The sequence below is a fragment of the Rhinolophus sinicus genome, linkage group LG03 (assembly GCF_036562045.2).
Source record: "Rhinolophus sinicus isolate RSC01 linkage group LG03, ASM3656204v1, whole genome shotgun sequence".
NCBI lineage: Eukaryota > Metazoa > Chordata > Mammalia > Chiroptera > Rhinolophidae > Rhinolophus > Rhinolophus sinicus.
The window spans coordinates 33669565-33685940 of NC_133753.1; positions in this window are offsets into that span (position 1 = coordinate 33669565).

Sequence of the window (16376 nt, forward strand, 5' to 3'; positions counted from 1 at the left end):
GCAGCTTCCGAAACCATTTTACTCCCAAATCCAAATACTCTCCAGGCCCTAAGCCTTCATCATTGAAAAGTCACTTTCAGGTTTTGGTCTCCTCAGGGCCAAGATAGAGTGAAAAGAATGATACCACTGGCCTCAAATATCTGCTTTGTCACTTATCTGCTGTGTGACATTAGGAACGTTGTTAAACCTCTCTGAGCTTCAGTTTCTGTTGGGAAGTAGGGATATTATTGGTGACACTGTCATGCAGGGTGTCATGCAGGGTCTCTGGTCCCGCTCCCCACATAGGAACGCAGGACATGGTGAGGCCAAAAAGGAACACCCACGGAGCCATAGATAGGGGCGTCATACCACTATAGTCTCGCTGGCGGCTGGGTTGGAGACACAGGAAGCAGGAGCCACACGATCCGCAACCTGCCATCCACTTCTCTGCAATCTGCAATCCGCCGCTTGCAGGCTCAGCCACCATCTTCTTGCTAGCCCTCATTTTCTGCTAGCGTAGCCACAGCAGTTATATTCGTGGCCAATGGCTCACTGGTTACAGCTGACGACCAACTAGCCACAGCTGATGGCCATGCAATCCCAGTTGATGGCCATTTACTACCTGAGCCAGCACCTTTCTATGTGAGGCCGAGAGCCTGGAAACTGCTTTCTGGGGCTCTGTCCCCACAGACACTGTGTGTGATCTAAGGATTAAATGAAAGTATTCAGCATGTACCTGGCATGGACCAGCACTCAGTATACATTAGCATCTTTGGTCTTCTTTTGATATGTTCCTCCTACCCTAATAGAGCTAGTCCAGGAAGTTAGAAAAAGATAACATTTTTTGAGCACTTACTATATGCCAGGTGCTACCTTCAGGTAGGTACTATTACAATCAACCTATCTCCAGATTAGGATACAGAGGTTCAGGGAGTCACCCAGCTAGAGGCTAGAGGCAGAGCATTCTTGTCACAGAGCTCATGCTTCTACCCACTACACCACACTGCCTGTTTGTTCCGTTTCGCCCCAGCAATTCCTGATCAACTCTTCTAATGTCCAGTCATCGAAATCTGGATACGCCAGAGATCACATCACTCTGGAAGTAGGCCAGGAGGATTCTGGGTCAGCTTATTCACAAGGATGGTTTTCTCAGTTTAAAAGTTCCCCCACAGAACCTGGTAGCTACTCATTCTTGCAAGAGACCATCATGAACAGTTCGATTGAAGAGCCTGCGAACATCTGTGACCTCAGACTCGTCATCATTGTAAGTAAGAGGCACCCCTACCTCATGAAAATCCAACCAGTAAAAAATTCAGACTTAAAAGAAATCACTGTGCATGCCTGGGAAGGATACTGTGCATTATATAAAGATAATTCACTGTATAAAGTATGGCACTCCAGGCTTCCTTTATTTTGCAATCTCTCCTTGTGTACTTTTAGTGATTTAATTTTTAAAAATTCCATTTACGTGAAACTTTACAGAGACATGAATGTTGAGCCAAGTGAGATACGCCCACACAATTTCATGATCTTGATATTGCCAGGAAATTGCTGCAAACGCTGCCCTCTCTGACCCTTTCTCTATTTTTCTCTTTCAAATTTTCTTCTCAGGAGGTACTTTTTGAATCTAATTACAGGAAGAACTTCATTGAAAACCATTCAGTTATTATCACAATCAAAAGAAGTTCATTGTGGCTGTGCTGGGAGCCCCATCAACCACTACCATCCTTTTTCAGCTCTGGAAAATTACAAAGTTGGTTTCTCTAGTCTTTTAAAACTTGAAGAGCGTCTGGGAGTCCGCAGTTAAGGATCTGGCCACCAGCCAGTAACAATGGTGCAGGGGCATATTGCTAATGACATCATGGAACTTAGAGGCCCGTGAAGGCAGAGAACGTTCAAGGAGCTGGCCTCCCGAGGCTGGCCTTGGCTGCTCCTGGGCAGGCTGTTCTAGTCACCGTCTCCAGCGAAGATTAATGATGTGCCTTTCTGACCAGCCTGCCGGTGACAGGGGAGGAAATCACTGACAAGAAGGGGCAGAAAGCAGCGAGGAAGAGGAGGAGAAGGGAGAGGAAGGGTAGGAATCCATAAAACCTTGGAGAGAAAAGTGAAGCACATACTTTTATTATGTTTCCAGAAAGTGAAAACTATACTTGAATATGAAGCAGAAGCTATCACCAGCCTTCACTAAAAAAGAATGAGGAACCCAAGCATTTTGTCATTTTTATGAGTGGCCTTCAGGAGAAAACTGCAGCCAACTGCAAGTTTACATTTCAGGAAAACCTGGCCTGGTGAAGCCTCTCCTGACTCCTGCTTATGGGCTGGAGTTCATATCCATTGTTGGAAAAGGTTGACATTTCCTTGTAAAGCAACGAAATACTGAAATGGGACATAGGGCTTTTCAGAAATCCCCTGCAAGCTCTCCTCCACAATCCTGCACCTATTTAACAGGGCCTGACTAGGGAAGGCCCGAAGGTGTACAGGACACAAGATATAAGGAGACGCTCCCTCTCAGAGTTGGGCAAGTGCAGGGTGGGTCCCGAAAGTAAGGTCCTTAAGTCTTATTCCCTAGATGCCTCACTTTCCTTGTGTTCCTGCCCTGCCTTTCAAACACGCCATTCAGTGCTCCAATTCTAAGTCTCTTGGTTTAAGACAGGGGTTGGGCATTTTTAAAAGCTCCTTAGATTATTCTAATGTGTAGCCAGGATGGGGAGACACTGCTTTAAGTAAATGGATTGGTGGCAAGGTGAAGGATTCCAACGGAAAACTAAGAATCAACCTTGACTTTATCTTTTCATAGTATGTTAACTGGGGTAAAAAAATTCTTACAAATTCCTTTTGATTCAGGCTGTTCACTATATATGGGTCACAAAGGGTCCTGTACAATGTTGTCAGATAAAATACAGGATACCCAATTAATTTGAATGTCAGATAAACAACAAACAAATTTTTAAACTTATATGAAATTCAAATCCAACTAGGCATCTGGTATTTTTGTTTGCCAAATCTGGTGATTCTCCTCTTGCATGACATGCAAGAGAATGTGGGCTAGATTGTGGAGGGCAGCGTTTTCTAGTCTGTATTACTGAACACAAGTTCTAGTGGATATCATGTGTTTTATACTAAGAAAAAGAATCTCCATAGTCAAATAAATATGGAAACACTGTGTTATAGCAAGTGAATCAGGTTTTTTAACTACAAAACATCTAATAGACTTAATATGCATATGTACACTAATGTGACCCCCCCCAAGTTGGAGACTTACAGACTTTCCAAACTTCCATAACTGGGGGACATTTTATAGAACTCATGTTCCAGGAAACTTAATGTAGAAAACTCTACAGTGAGAGGTGGGGTTTTAAGGAGGTAAGTGATAAAGTCAGACTAATGACTGAAATGGGTAATTATACTTTTAGAAGTAACGATTTGAGAGGGACAAAACTGAAAGCAAGGAGCTCAGATAGGAGTCTAAATTAGTGTGCTCAGGCTGTCATAACAAAATACCACAGAGTGGCTTAAACAACAGAAACTTATTTTCTCACAATTCTGGAGGCTAGAAGGCTGAGACCGAGATGTTGGTAGGGTTGATTTCTTCTAGAGCTCTTTCCTTGGCTTGTAGATGTCTGTCTTCTCCCTTTGTCTTTACATGGTCTTCCTTCTGTCCATATCTGTGTCCTAATCTCCTCTTCTTACAAGGACAGAAATCATATTGGATTAGGGACCATTCACATGACCTCAGTTTACCTTACTTACCTCTTTGAAGGCACGTCTCAAAATACAGTCACATTGTGAAGTACTAGGGGTATGACTTCAACACATGAATTTGGGGGGAACACAATTCAGCCCATAACAGAGACTATTACAATAATCCTACTGAAAGGTGATGAGATTGTGAATTAAGGTGGGAACACAGAGAAGAGATTGAATCTTAGAAACATTGAAGAGTCAGAACTGAAAAGACAGGGAAATTGATTAGATGTGGTGAACGAGCAAGAGTAAAGCATAGTTTCTAGCACAGAATAGCACTCAAATATATTTGTTTCCACGTCTTGACTGCAACCTGAGTCTAGACTAGAATCTTTCCTGTTACAAATTCAAACTCATAATCTAGTGTTGGACTGAGATCATTTTAGAGATAGAAGCATGAACAATAGTTATTAAAAATTTCCTACTTATTTCCAGAAACGTCCACTAGTTTTTGTATGGGGATGATTGATTCATCTCTGCATCATCTCTTCCCATTCTTGGAAAAAAACACTGCATATTATGGGAATTCCTGGCTTACTTGTGCCAGGCTCATTCTTCTCCAGTGGGTGAAGTTCTGGTCATTTCCAAGGACAACAAAGTCTTGGTGAGGAGCAATGACTTGAACAGATCTGGTTCCCTTGGGGACTGTCGTCCTCCGGCCCCTTTAAGACACACCAAAGACCAGCCCTTGTCCCTGCCTTCAACCTAAGAGTTAGCCAGAATAGACAATAAATTTTGGAAATCAAAATCCTAGTCAAATTTTGATAGTATTAAAAAAAAAATCACTGGTAATTTAGACACATGAAAAAGTAGCCAAAAGACATTTTGAGTGTCAGCCTTCAGTTCTGCAAAATCTATAGAACAAGCTAACTCTACAAAAAAAGAAACTTTTGGGATTACTGGTCAGGGAACACAGGCCCTCAGGTCAATGCACCCTTTGAGCACCAGTCTGTGGGCTTTCTTCCTGGCTTCATTTGACCTGGGCACCAAAACACCAACTGGATGGCTGTGGTGTAGAGGGGGATGCCTTGGGAATATCCTGAAAAACTGCCAGAGTGACCACAAGCTAGGACCTATCTGAGGTTTATAGAATTTTTGTTGATACAAGTGTTCTTTAAGTTAAAAGCAATAAATTCCTTCTGGTTTAACTCAAAAAAAAGAAAGAAAAGAAAAGAAAAAAATCAATTGGGAGGACTTGGATTCTTTTCCCTTTGTCTTCTGATGATTGATGTATTTCTCAGCCTTTGGCCTCTTTGACAATTAAATAAAGATGCTGGCCAAAATGCAACCATTGCCTATAATCTTTGTCTCTTTTGAGTCTTTAATCTTTCCATGGCTTTTTCTTTTCAGCCTATACTTGAAGTCTACCTCATTCCAAAGATTTTCCTTGGACAGTCATCTCACAGCATTAATATTCTGCTTTGTTGTCGAGCTGGAGGCTTGCCCTGCCCTCCTTATTCAAGTAATAGCTACTTGAAAGGCAGGAAGGAGTTCCTCTGTGACTCTCCCATGGCTCCCAACACATACTTTGGTTATGGCAAATACTCAACTGGTTGTCCTGTATCTGATTCAGAGCCTCTACCACAACCTCCTCTAAATGCAATGCTCAAAAATTACTTGTATGTGCTTGTGTTGGCATCTTTTCTTTTTATAACTAATTCAAATTCATCCCATAATAATTTAAGTCCATTGCATATTCCATTTGTAATACATTGTTGCAAAAATGGCCCAAATCATTCTCTTACTTGTATCCATGCTTCTTTGCAGTGTGGCTTTCCATCTTCTCTTATTAAGAGATAGAATCTATTTTCCTACCCTTGAAATGTGGGCTGGCCATGTGACCTGCTTTGACCAGCCTACTCCTTAAGAGGCCTTGTGAGTTTATGTTCTCTCTCTCAGATCTTTGCCCAGCTACCTACCATATAAAAGTACTCAAGCTAGCCTGCTAGATAGAGAGTAACCATATAGCCAAGTCAACCCTCCACCCTTGTTGGTTTTAGCTAATAGCCAGTTAAACCCCAGAAACAGAGCTCCTTACCTGACCCGTAGCTGACCATGGATGCATAAAAGAACTGCAATTAAATTTGAAATTAACAATGAAAAGAACTTAATAATAACTTACAACATGTTTGGAAATGGGTAAAGCAATGTTCTAAATAACTCATGGGTTAAAGAGGAATTCGTAATGGAAATGACAAAATATTTAGAAGTAAATATCAATGAAAGTACCTCATATCACAACCTGTGGAAACTGTTCCAAAAAATGCTGTTAAGGATATTTATGGCATAACTGGAAAAATTTGAGTAAGATCTATAGATTAGACAAGAGTATAATATTATATTAAATTTCCTGATTTTGATAATTATACTGTGTTGGAGTGAATGTCTTTGTTTTTAAGAAATATACTCTAAAATATTTCAGGATAAAGGCATACGAAGTGTATTCTCAAATGGATCAGTCGATGATGTTGATGATGACAATGATGATATCCAGAGAGAAATAACAAAATGTTATCTCAGAAACAGCAAATCTGGGTGAAGTGTATATAGGAGTGCTTTTTACACAATTTTTGTAGTTTGAAATTGTTTTAAAATAAAAAGTTGAAAACAGAAAAACCTGTATGATGATGCAGTTAAAGCTAAAGGAGACTTTATTTTAAAATCTAAATAGTTCTGTCTTTTAAGAGGGATAGTGATTTCCCAGACTTAATTTCCTTTCTGAAGTATCTCTGTTTCACTGATTGGATAAAACAAAAACCTGTTGTGTGAGAAAAGAGCACGTTGTGCAAATGAGCAAAACAGACCACGATGCCTGTTGTATATGAAACAGCATCTCATGGTTGCCAACACCTTCGTTAGGAATTGCCTGAGGGATAAACATAGACTAGTGACTAAACAATGATGTCACACAATTGTTTTAAATAAATGAACCAAAAAGGCAACTTGTGCCACATTCCAACTAGGTCATAAAACTTTATTTAAGAAGTGTTGACCCTAGGATTTCTCTGAACCTTTTATAATACTTTGTTTTGGCTCCTCTCTCCATGTGCCATAACTCAAAACAGTGAAACCCAATCTCCTTTTAAATGTTTCCTGAAAAATCTGCCTCTTAACTTCAGAAGAGTGCTGAAGTGTTGACACATTTCTGAGAGATTGTTTCCAGACACTCAGCATTATGTGGAAAGGTCCCATGATGGAGGACAAGAGCAGGAATATGGCGACACTGTGGGATTGCCAAGGAGGAAGTGTGAGGGTTGGAGAAAGGCAGAGAGAAAAGAAAAAAAGAAGCAATGTGTAGTTTTGAAAAGAGCTTTAATGATAGGTTTGGGAAATCTACCACAGGCCACATGTTCACTTGATCTCTCTGTTACCACATAAACCTCTTTGGTGAAAAAGGAAAAAGTTCTACCATATTTCCCCCAAAATAAGACCTAACTGGAAAATAAGCCCTAGCATGATTCTAGATGTGTGATGTCACTGCTTTCTCATTCAGTTGACCATGGTGGGCCTAATGGGGCGGGTCATGTAAATTGTTTGGAGACCTTACTTGTTTTGCAGCAGACTCATTTTCAGGTGTCTTCTTTGGATATTACTCTCCCTGGCCCAGCAGACTCACAGTCTTGGTCTTGTGTTACTCAACGAAGTTGTAGCAACATTTGGGTCAATGACACTCACAGTATATTGATAGCCAGAAGGAGACTAGAAAATTATGCCACCTCTAAAAGATAGCACAATTCAGGATTTTAATGAATTTTCTACCACTGCATTTTCTGTCAGAGTCTGTCTATTTTAATAGAAATTACTTCAGAAGACGGAACATGGGACCAATTCCAGAAGTTCACATTTCATTATTGGAAAGTATAGAGGCCCAGGAAATACTGACAAATGTCTAAGTTGTGCCTAATAATCATCTCTTGGGAGATGGCCATGCTATTGCGGGGGTTAGTGCTGGTCCCTATTTTACCTGACCAAAACGCTATCACAGCTGTTTCATAGAGAAAACCTTTCCAGATGATAGATGGGTCAAATTGAGAATTCCTAATCTACCAGGGATAACTGTGATTACCCGTTTCTAACCATTACTCCCCAAAAGTTATTAGCTTTGAAGGAAAAAAGAAGAAAAATCTGGCTAAATGAAAATATATATCTCATAGAAGCAATCAGTAAGGGCTCTGGTAGGGTTAGTGCTAGGAGACTGCAATGTTGAAACTTTTCCTATTAGCCCAGATTTTATAGATACCCAAAAGCTAAATAATAATAATAATAATAATAATAATAATAACAACAACAACAATGGAGCCCATCTCTACTCCTCTCACCAAAGAGTTTCACTGAATACTATTTGACAACCCCCAACTAAGAATGAGGCCCAGAGAAACTAAAAGCCATACCCCAGACATGCCAACTCATTGGTGACAGTACTAGGACCACAGCCCATTCACCCACAGAAGCATTTACTCATTGCCTGGAAGTCACTGCATCATGAAAAGGGATGGCAGGCCCCAATCTCTGCCCCGGTAATTTTTAGTGTAAGAGACATTGTCAGAGTCAGCACACACACAAAAATGTTATTTCAAGCCCTCTGAATATGGTCAGCCAGCCTAAACTGTTCGTGGCATTTATAATAATATGCAACAGATTGTGCCTCCAGGAATTTGTATGACTTCTCCTTCGCCCCACACGAGGTACAGGCTGTGGAGACTGTGAAAAAGCAAACAAGGCAGCATATGTGTATTCTTAGGAACCCATGGATGGATCCCACAACCCATGGATGGATCTATTCTGACCAGGACTTAAATTAGGCGTGCCATCACATAGTTTGGCAAGGATTTTTTTTCTTTGGTGGTGTTTTTTTTTCCAGGGAGAATAGGGAGAAAGGATAGGAGGGCACTACTTCACATAATAGCATGGTTATGTACTATTTAAAACCTTTGCACAATTCACCCACATACTGCAAATAAGTATCACAATAACTGAGAGCACTGGAGCAATATTTTCCTTATTCTACTAACAAGGAAAGGAAAGAGAGAGAGGTCATGTAATTGTCGCAAGGCTTCTCCATCAGTGGGTGACAGATGGAATGATCAGTCAATAACTGAAGGAGGAACACCCCATTTTATTTTCCATCAGACTCTAGACTAGATTCAGGCTCTGCCCTTCAGTGAACAGCTTGTGGACCCAAACAGAGGGGCTGTTCTAATTTGGAAGAACAGAACAGAGAAGGCATTCCAATGGCTCATGGCTCAGAAAAAAACCAAACCAAAACAAAAACAAACATAGAAAGACGATAACAGACATCACAGCACTCCCTCTGACCTGTGTGTTCTTCAGAATTATTTATAGCTCATTTATGTCCAAATATAGATTTGCATTTGGTGGTTAAGTGCTAGCACCATAGAGTTGCATATCTTTTGGAATCTATTTGCTGGTTGAAACTACCTTTTCCTATGAAGACTTTTAGATCAGTTTAATTCACCCCTGAAGTAGGACTAAAGACACTTTTTAAATGAGGAGTGGACTTGGAAAGGAAAGGTCTGTGGCAATGCCCAAGCAAGCCCCAGGAGTAAGAGGACTGATTTGGCAGCTGTCAGGACAGATCAGCTCATGGAGTGAGAAGTAGGCTGAAGGGAGGGAGCTCTGTCCTCAAGGACAAAGCTGAGCACATAGGTCCAATTTGTCAAGCTGCTTCTCTTCCTGGTGGTGCCACCCATAAGACCCCACATGCCTTGCCACCGCGTCTGATAGAGGTAGAATGCTACCTCTGGCACATGAGTCCTTTCTAATTGAAGTGGCATTACTGGGGCCTGAAACATCCATGCTCAGAAGTCCTGAAATAACACAGGTTTTTCAGTGGCTTGACTGAGTGCCCCTGGAATTCCTTTAAAATGCCAAAGGAAGAATAACCCCGGGTTCATTTCTGCACAGAAAGACCCAAATACAAGCTGCCAACAGTGCAAAATTTGTAAAGCAACTCTAATGAACCAGTGATTACTTTTCAGATCCAAACCTGTTGAGGATTAAGATGTCTGTCTGGCAACCCAGGGTTTGTTCACAGGCCTGTTTCAACCGTACCAGTAGCTTCAGGAAACGGCAAGGTGGGTCTGCCAGTAAGTATGCTACACAAAAGATGTTCACGGCTCAGGCAAAACCAAATGTGGTTAGAAATGCTTTTCAAATAGGGAATCATGTCCTGCTCAAAGAGAGTTTCTGACCACCCAGAGGGTGATCCTGGGAACTTCTGAATCTTAGAACAAACATGAATATCGCAGAACAAATTAAAGTGTTTGGGGAACACGAATTCTTTCTCTTTCTAAGCGACCCATATTAGAAGCCCCTGATGACATTTCTCAGGAGCACATCTGCTTTGTGTGCAGGGAACTGGAAAGCTGTCTTTGGGATGGCAGCTGACTGGTCCATCGACCTTGGGCTAATCACTTACTTCGTGATTGGTAATTCACAAAGTCATGACTACTGCGATCCAACAGAAGTGAGCATGTCTGGGCATGGGCACCCAAGGGTTATAATTTTAAGAATGTATTCCTTGGGAGTGGAGGCAAAATGCTGAAGGAATTAAAGCGGCCCAGATCTGAATACTTTAGCAGTGAGTTTTACCAGGGCACCCACACCTTTCAACAAGCCCTCTGGTCTTTTCAGTGGGCCTGGGGAGGCATAACCCACTTTGGCTCAGGGGTTTAGAAGCAAGACTTGGGTGGTTCATTAGCCTCTCCATGGGAGTGTTGGAAGAGACCTAAGTAATGCTGTTTTCATTCACCCTTGTCCCACCAGAGCAATCTTCTGGAAAGATAAATTTAATGTTCCCACCCCCTGCTTCAAATGGCTTTGCATTGTTCCCAAATAAAAGAAAAACTCCTCATTACTGTTTACATATCCCCACATGGTCCAGTTCCTGCCCACCTCCCCCATCCTTGCTTTCTGCGTTCCCTTTCATCTAGTCACAAGGACTCCGTTTCAGTTCCTCCAGTGATCAAGCTCTATCATCTCAAGTATTCCCTTACACCTCTTGGCTTTTTTATTTCTATTTCTCTTTTAGTGCTCAGCTCAAGTGGTACTTTCTCTGAAAAAGCCTCCTGAACCTTCCTTCCCCTCCCCATCCATCACCATTAGACGAAATAAAACTTCTTATAATGTTCTTGAAGAGTATCCTAATTTTTTTCTTTAGGGCCTTTATCACAGTTGATAATTACACACTTACTTGTATACTTATTGCATTAATGCCAGTCTCTCCCACTAGATTATAAGCAATGTCTATTTAGCACTGTATCTCTAATGTCTACCACAGTGCCTGGCATACAGCAGACACACAGTACAGCCATCTCATTAGGATGCAGGTGATGTGAAGTGGAAGATAGCAACCTTACTGTAGAAATCCAGAACACCGCTCTGATCCACAGCTGCAGACCTTACTGACAGTCTAGCTAACCAAACAACTGTTTTTGGAAGAACGTTAATACCTGTGAATAAAACAAATTCATTATTTTCACTAGTTTTAGTTGGTTAGGACACTGAGAAAATTTGAGAAGAGACGAACTCCCAAACTGCCCTGTTCACTTTCCTTAAGCACAGGGCTCACTTGAACACATTCTACTACCTGCCCTGTCTCTGGGGAGTGAGCACACAGGGCAGTGAGGGAATCTGTGTGTGGGGACTCTGGCCTGACAGTGAGATTCAACACAAACAGATAATTAAAAATATGCTGACAGTGGGGTAATGCCCTGGAGACAAAAACCTTTGTTTTAAAAACAAAGCACTCATGAAGAGCCAAGAACGTCCCTGAGTCAATAGTCCTGACCCTTTCTCAATCTACCTAAGAGACCCTGGGTCTCAGATGGATGAGCCAAGGACCTGCCACTTAGAGATTACTGTCTCTGTAAATCCAACTGACATTGATCAAGCACTGCCTGTGTATAATAGGAGCATGGGAGATAACAGGAGATGCAGAATATAAAAGGCTACTGACGTATCTGTGCAGCTAGACAAGAACACAATTAGAGAGTAATTCCAAGGTTACATAAAAACAGGAGTGTGATGGTATATTAGCTTTTGCTCCTGAGCAGTGAATTTCCCTTGCATTAAAGGTGAGCTGAGCTCACTCAGGAAGTCTTCCTGGAGGAGGTAAATTTGAGCTCTCAAGAAAAAAATTTGTATTGGCCAGGAAAGCTGAGCAGTGAACAGCTGGGCCCGCAGTAACCAGGCTGCCCGGAGCTGAGACTCTGTGCTAGAATTGTGTTTTGGGATGCCTCTATTCAACCATTTTGGGAAAAATAAATTCCTTTGTAGCATCCATAATAAATGCCCAACATCTACGTGATGGGGTAAAGTGTTATTGTTTTTTTGAATTGGTTGCTGGGATGTTATGCAGTCTCAGTGCCTCTCTGATTATCTGACTAATCCAGGATTCCAAGTAGTAATCACCTTGTCCCACCCATTGAATAAGGGCCAAAAAGAAAATCATAACTTAGACTGTACACTTTTGCTTACAGTTGTTACTCCTGGTCTGAATGATCCTCCATGGAAACATTGAAGTCCTACCGAATTTTAAGCAACTGTGTCCACTTAGCTACTGTGGACAAGAATAAAAGAGGCAAGAATAAAAGGCACAGGGCATGCCAGAGCAGCAATTGCTTTCCACAAGGAGTCAGAAATTGGAAGTGAAGCTAAACTTCTTCAGCTACAATGGCATCTCTTTTAAGGCAAGCCATTTCCCTAGGGAGCGTTTGCGGCTTGGAGCAAAAACAGGACAATAAAAGATCAAGGATGTCTTTCTAAGGCTGCAAACAGAGCAGCTGACACCTTGAACTTGGTCTGCTTTTGGCCCTTTAAAAGCCAGGACAGCAGCAAAGAGCCCTCATTACATTTTCTATAAGCTGGCCAAGTATCTCTTTTTTAAAATCAATAAATCCCGCAGTATTTGTGGAAAACAGGCACGGAGGGACATCCTGGGAGGTCAGGCAGGTCTCAGCAGGTGTCACTCCAGCCTGTCTTCTCCTGAGCAGTTTTCTGCACTGCTCTTCCACCTTTCCTGTTTGTCCTACTCTGGAAGTCACTGGTCTGTGCTCTCCTCACCTACCATGGTTTCTGCACCTTCATTTCCAAAGCCATGTGGAAAAAGTGCTGCACTGCGCAAATGGGCAACTCCAGGGAGTTAGTCTCCTTCCATTTTTCCTGAAGTATTTGCTAGTTAGACCCGGCAACTGATTCCAGAGCAATGAGGTCATAGCTACTGCCAAAGCTAAAGCCAAATTGGATTTTGTTTAGGAGGTGGTCTCTGGTCATTTTCATCTCCAGAGAGAAGTCCTCTGTTTTCTCAGAAGGTAAAAATTAGAAGTAGCACAAAGTGGGTGACTCTGTAAACAGGTGGGTGAGGTCTCTGGTTGAGGAAGGGGGTGTCTGTGGGTATTAGTCCCTTCTTATGGGCATGTCCATCATCTCCTGCAAGCAGAGCTTGGAGAAATTTTGTCCATTTGTTATGGTTTTCCCAGGTGGGAGAAAGAGAGATTGGGGCTCTATTAATTATCATTATCATGACCATTATCAGCTGACTTTGGGTTACGTCTCTCAAACTTTAACATGTATGCGGCTCTTATCAAAATTTCTTTACAACATAAATCTCCTTTCAATCAGTCTGAGACAGAACCTGCAATTCTACCAAGCTCCCGGTGATGCTGCTGCCCTGGTCCCTTGCACATTTTGAATAGCAAAAAAAAAACTAATAGAGATTAGGTTATTATTTCCTGCCTTCCTACCCCCAGCTGGGCTATGGCATTTTATCAAAACAATGTGGTAGGAGTGAGGACCAACTACTAGCCTCCTGAATCATCCATTGTTAGAGCTGTTGCTTGCAGTTACATCAAAAAGGTCCCTCCCTGTATTTCCCCATTGCACAAGAAGCCCGTTTGTAACAAGATACCTTGGACAAGAAAGCCACTATGGAAAACAGGGTTGGCTCTTTTTTGCCCCCTGCCAGGTGGCTGCTGATTGATAGAGCAGAAAGTTTTATGTGATAGTGGTGTTGGTGCTAATTCTGAAGGGGTGGGGAGCACCTTGCCGCCGCCGTTTCTTTCAGCTGCCATTTGTGGCACCAGCCCTTCAACCCCAGCTTGTGGGAAGGATGGTGTGGAAGCTGAGAGAGAAGTGTCAGGCATAGTTCTGCAGACTAGGGGTACTGTTTTTCGCTTTCTCTGCTACAGGACATCCCCGCCTTTTATAAATATTTACAGAACAAATTCCCTCGTGAGAGTGCCCAAGTGTGGGGGATGGTGAGGAGGATGGTTGAAGGGAGAGAGGAGGAAAAAGGTGTTATCTGAGGCTTGGAAGGGGGGCTGGAGGGTGGGGGGAACCCTGAGGGTTTGTTTCAGGCCAGTCTCCTCACCCAGAAGAGGAGTTGGGCTAGAATGCAGAGGTTAAACCAGGAGTCTGGTTTACATCAGTAACTCCCTGCAGTAAGCAACATTTAGGCAGTGTATAAACTTTTCTAGGGCGAGAGTCCATAGATTTCAACAAATTCTCAAAGGGTCCATGATTTACAAGAGGTTAATCAGCACCTTTTTAATCAGGATCACCTTCCAGTCCCTCCCAGAGTGGATATTTGGAGCACTAGGCTTCCGGAAGTCACAGACATCAAATTCAGGCCATGCGATTAGGAGGGACAGGGCAGCCGCTTAGAATTTTTCTAGCAGAGGTGGAAGGCGGTCAGATAACAACCCTATTTTACAGAGGACAAGCTGAGCTGGAGCTAATCCAAGTGACTCCCCTAAACCACGGAGTTAGAAGCGGAGTGTGGCCTAGAACCCATACCTGACACAGAGCTCAGGTCTGCACTGGAGAAAAGCCCCTTCAATTAGGCCCTTGTTTCAGAACGGCAAGACATTTGTGGCCACGGCGCCAGGAGCCCGGCTGGTTATTTCTAGCTTGCTGAATGTCGAAAATCCAGGCCGCTTCTCACAGCAGTCTCTACTTGTCAGACCAAATCAAGGCAGCAGCTCATCAAGCAGGCAAATCATCTGCCCCTAGCGCTGGCCTTGCTGCGCCCCCCCACCCCCACCTGCATGGTGCACCTGACACTGTCCCCATGCAGCCTGCATGCTGGGCGTCCCGTGGATGGCTGCTCCCACCTGTAGCCTATGTGTTACACCTGTGTGGCTGCCATGGTTTTTCTCAGTGTGGAGCCAGCTTGGCAGCCTGCCTTGGCCTAGTGTGACCATAGAAAACGGTCTCCCATGGCCTTTGACCACAGTGACAAAGTGGATAGGACACTCGGCCTTCTCTGGTCTGTTTTGGAAGGTGGAAACTCCCACCTTCACTCCATTTGCTTTCTTCCTTCTCAACACAACTCCCACCCCCCGCCCCACCCCAGTTCTCTAGATCCAAATCCATGATCTTATTTATGTCTGCAGAATCCTGCTTTATAGGAACACAAGCAAACACCAGTCCTGAGTGTCTGCTGTTGGTTTTCCCTTCCAACTTCTGATCATTGCACAAATATTGGAGCATCTGCTGGCTAGAGTAGACTGACTCCACCCTCAGGGAGCTGACAGCCTCCTGGGGGAAGAGAAGGTGATGTTTTTAAGCTGAGATTTGAGGGTTGCATAGGAGTTTGTTAGGGGAAATGGGGTGGGGGTGAAAGAGCATGGCAGACAGAGAGAACACCTAACGGTGTAAGACCTGAAAGAAGGTAGGGTGGCCTTTCATGTAAAAAGATGGGAACAAGTAGCATCTGATGAGCTAAGGAAGAGCCAAAAGTGACTTTTGAGCCTGAGAATGGAGTGTAGACTTTATCCTGACAATGCAGGGCTTTCTTTCTTTTTTTTTTTTTAATAAGGAAGTAACTAATTGTTAGGCACGGATGGAGGAATGAGTCGCAGGAGACCAAAATTGGTCTATTAGAATTTTTTAAAAGATTTTTTTCATTGGGTGTCATGCGGGAGACCCTGCTCGCTGCGCCATTTGTCATGCAGGGCAGCCTGCGGGGTCTCTGCTCCCGCTCCCCACCTAAAAATGCAGGATCGGTGAGGCCAAAAAGGAACACCCACGGAGCCATAGATGGGGGAGTCATATCACTATATTCTCCCTGGCGGCTGGGTTGGAGAAACAGGAAACAGGAGCCACACAATTCTCAACCCTCACTGCACCGCTTGCAGGCTCAGCCACCATCTTCTTGCTAGCCCCCATTTCTGCCAGCGTAGCCACAGCAGTTATATTAGTGGCCAATGGCTCACTGGTTACAGCTGACAGCCAACTAGCCACAGCTGATGCCCATCCAATCACAGTTGATGGACATTTACTACCTGAGCCAGCAGCTTTCTATGTGAGGCTGAGCCTGGAAACTGCTTTCTGGGGCTCTGTCCCCACATTGGGGAACGGGAACAGTGTGTACTTCCAGGACTTTTTTTCCAAGTCAAGTTGTCCTTTCAGTCTTAGTTGTGGAGGGCGCAGCTCAGCTCCAGGTCCAGTTGCTGTTGCTAGTTGCAGGGGGCACAGCCCACCATCCCTTGTGGGAGTCGAACCAGCAACCTTGTGGTTGAGAGCCCACTGGTCCATGTGGGAATCGAACCAGCAGCCTTCGGAGTTAGGAGCACCGAGCTGCAACCGCCTGAGCCACGAGACCGGCCCCTAGGTCTATTAGAATTTATTTG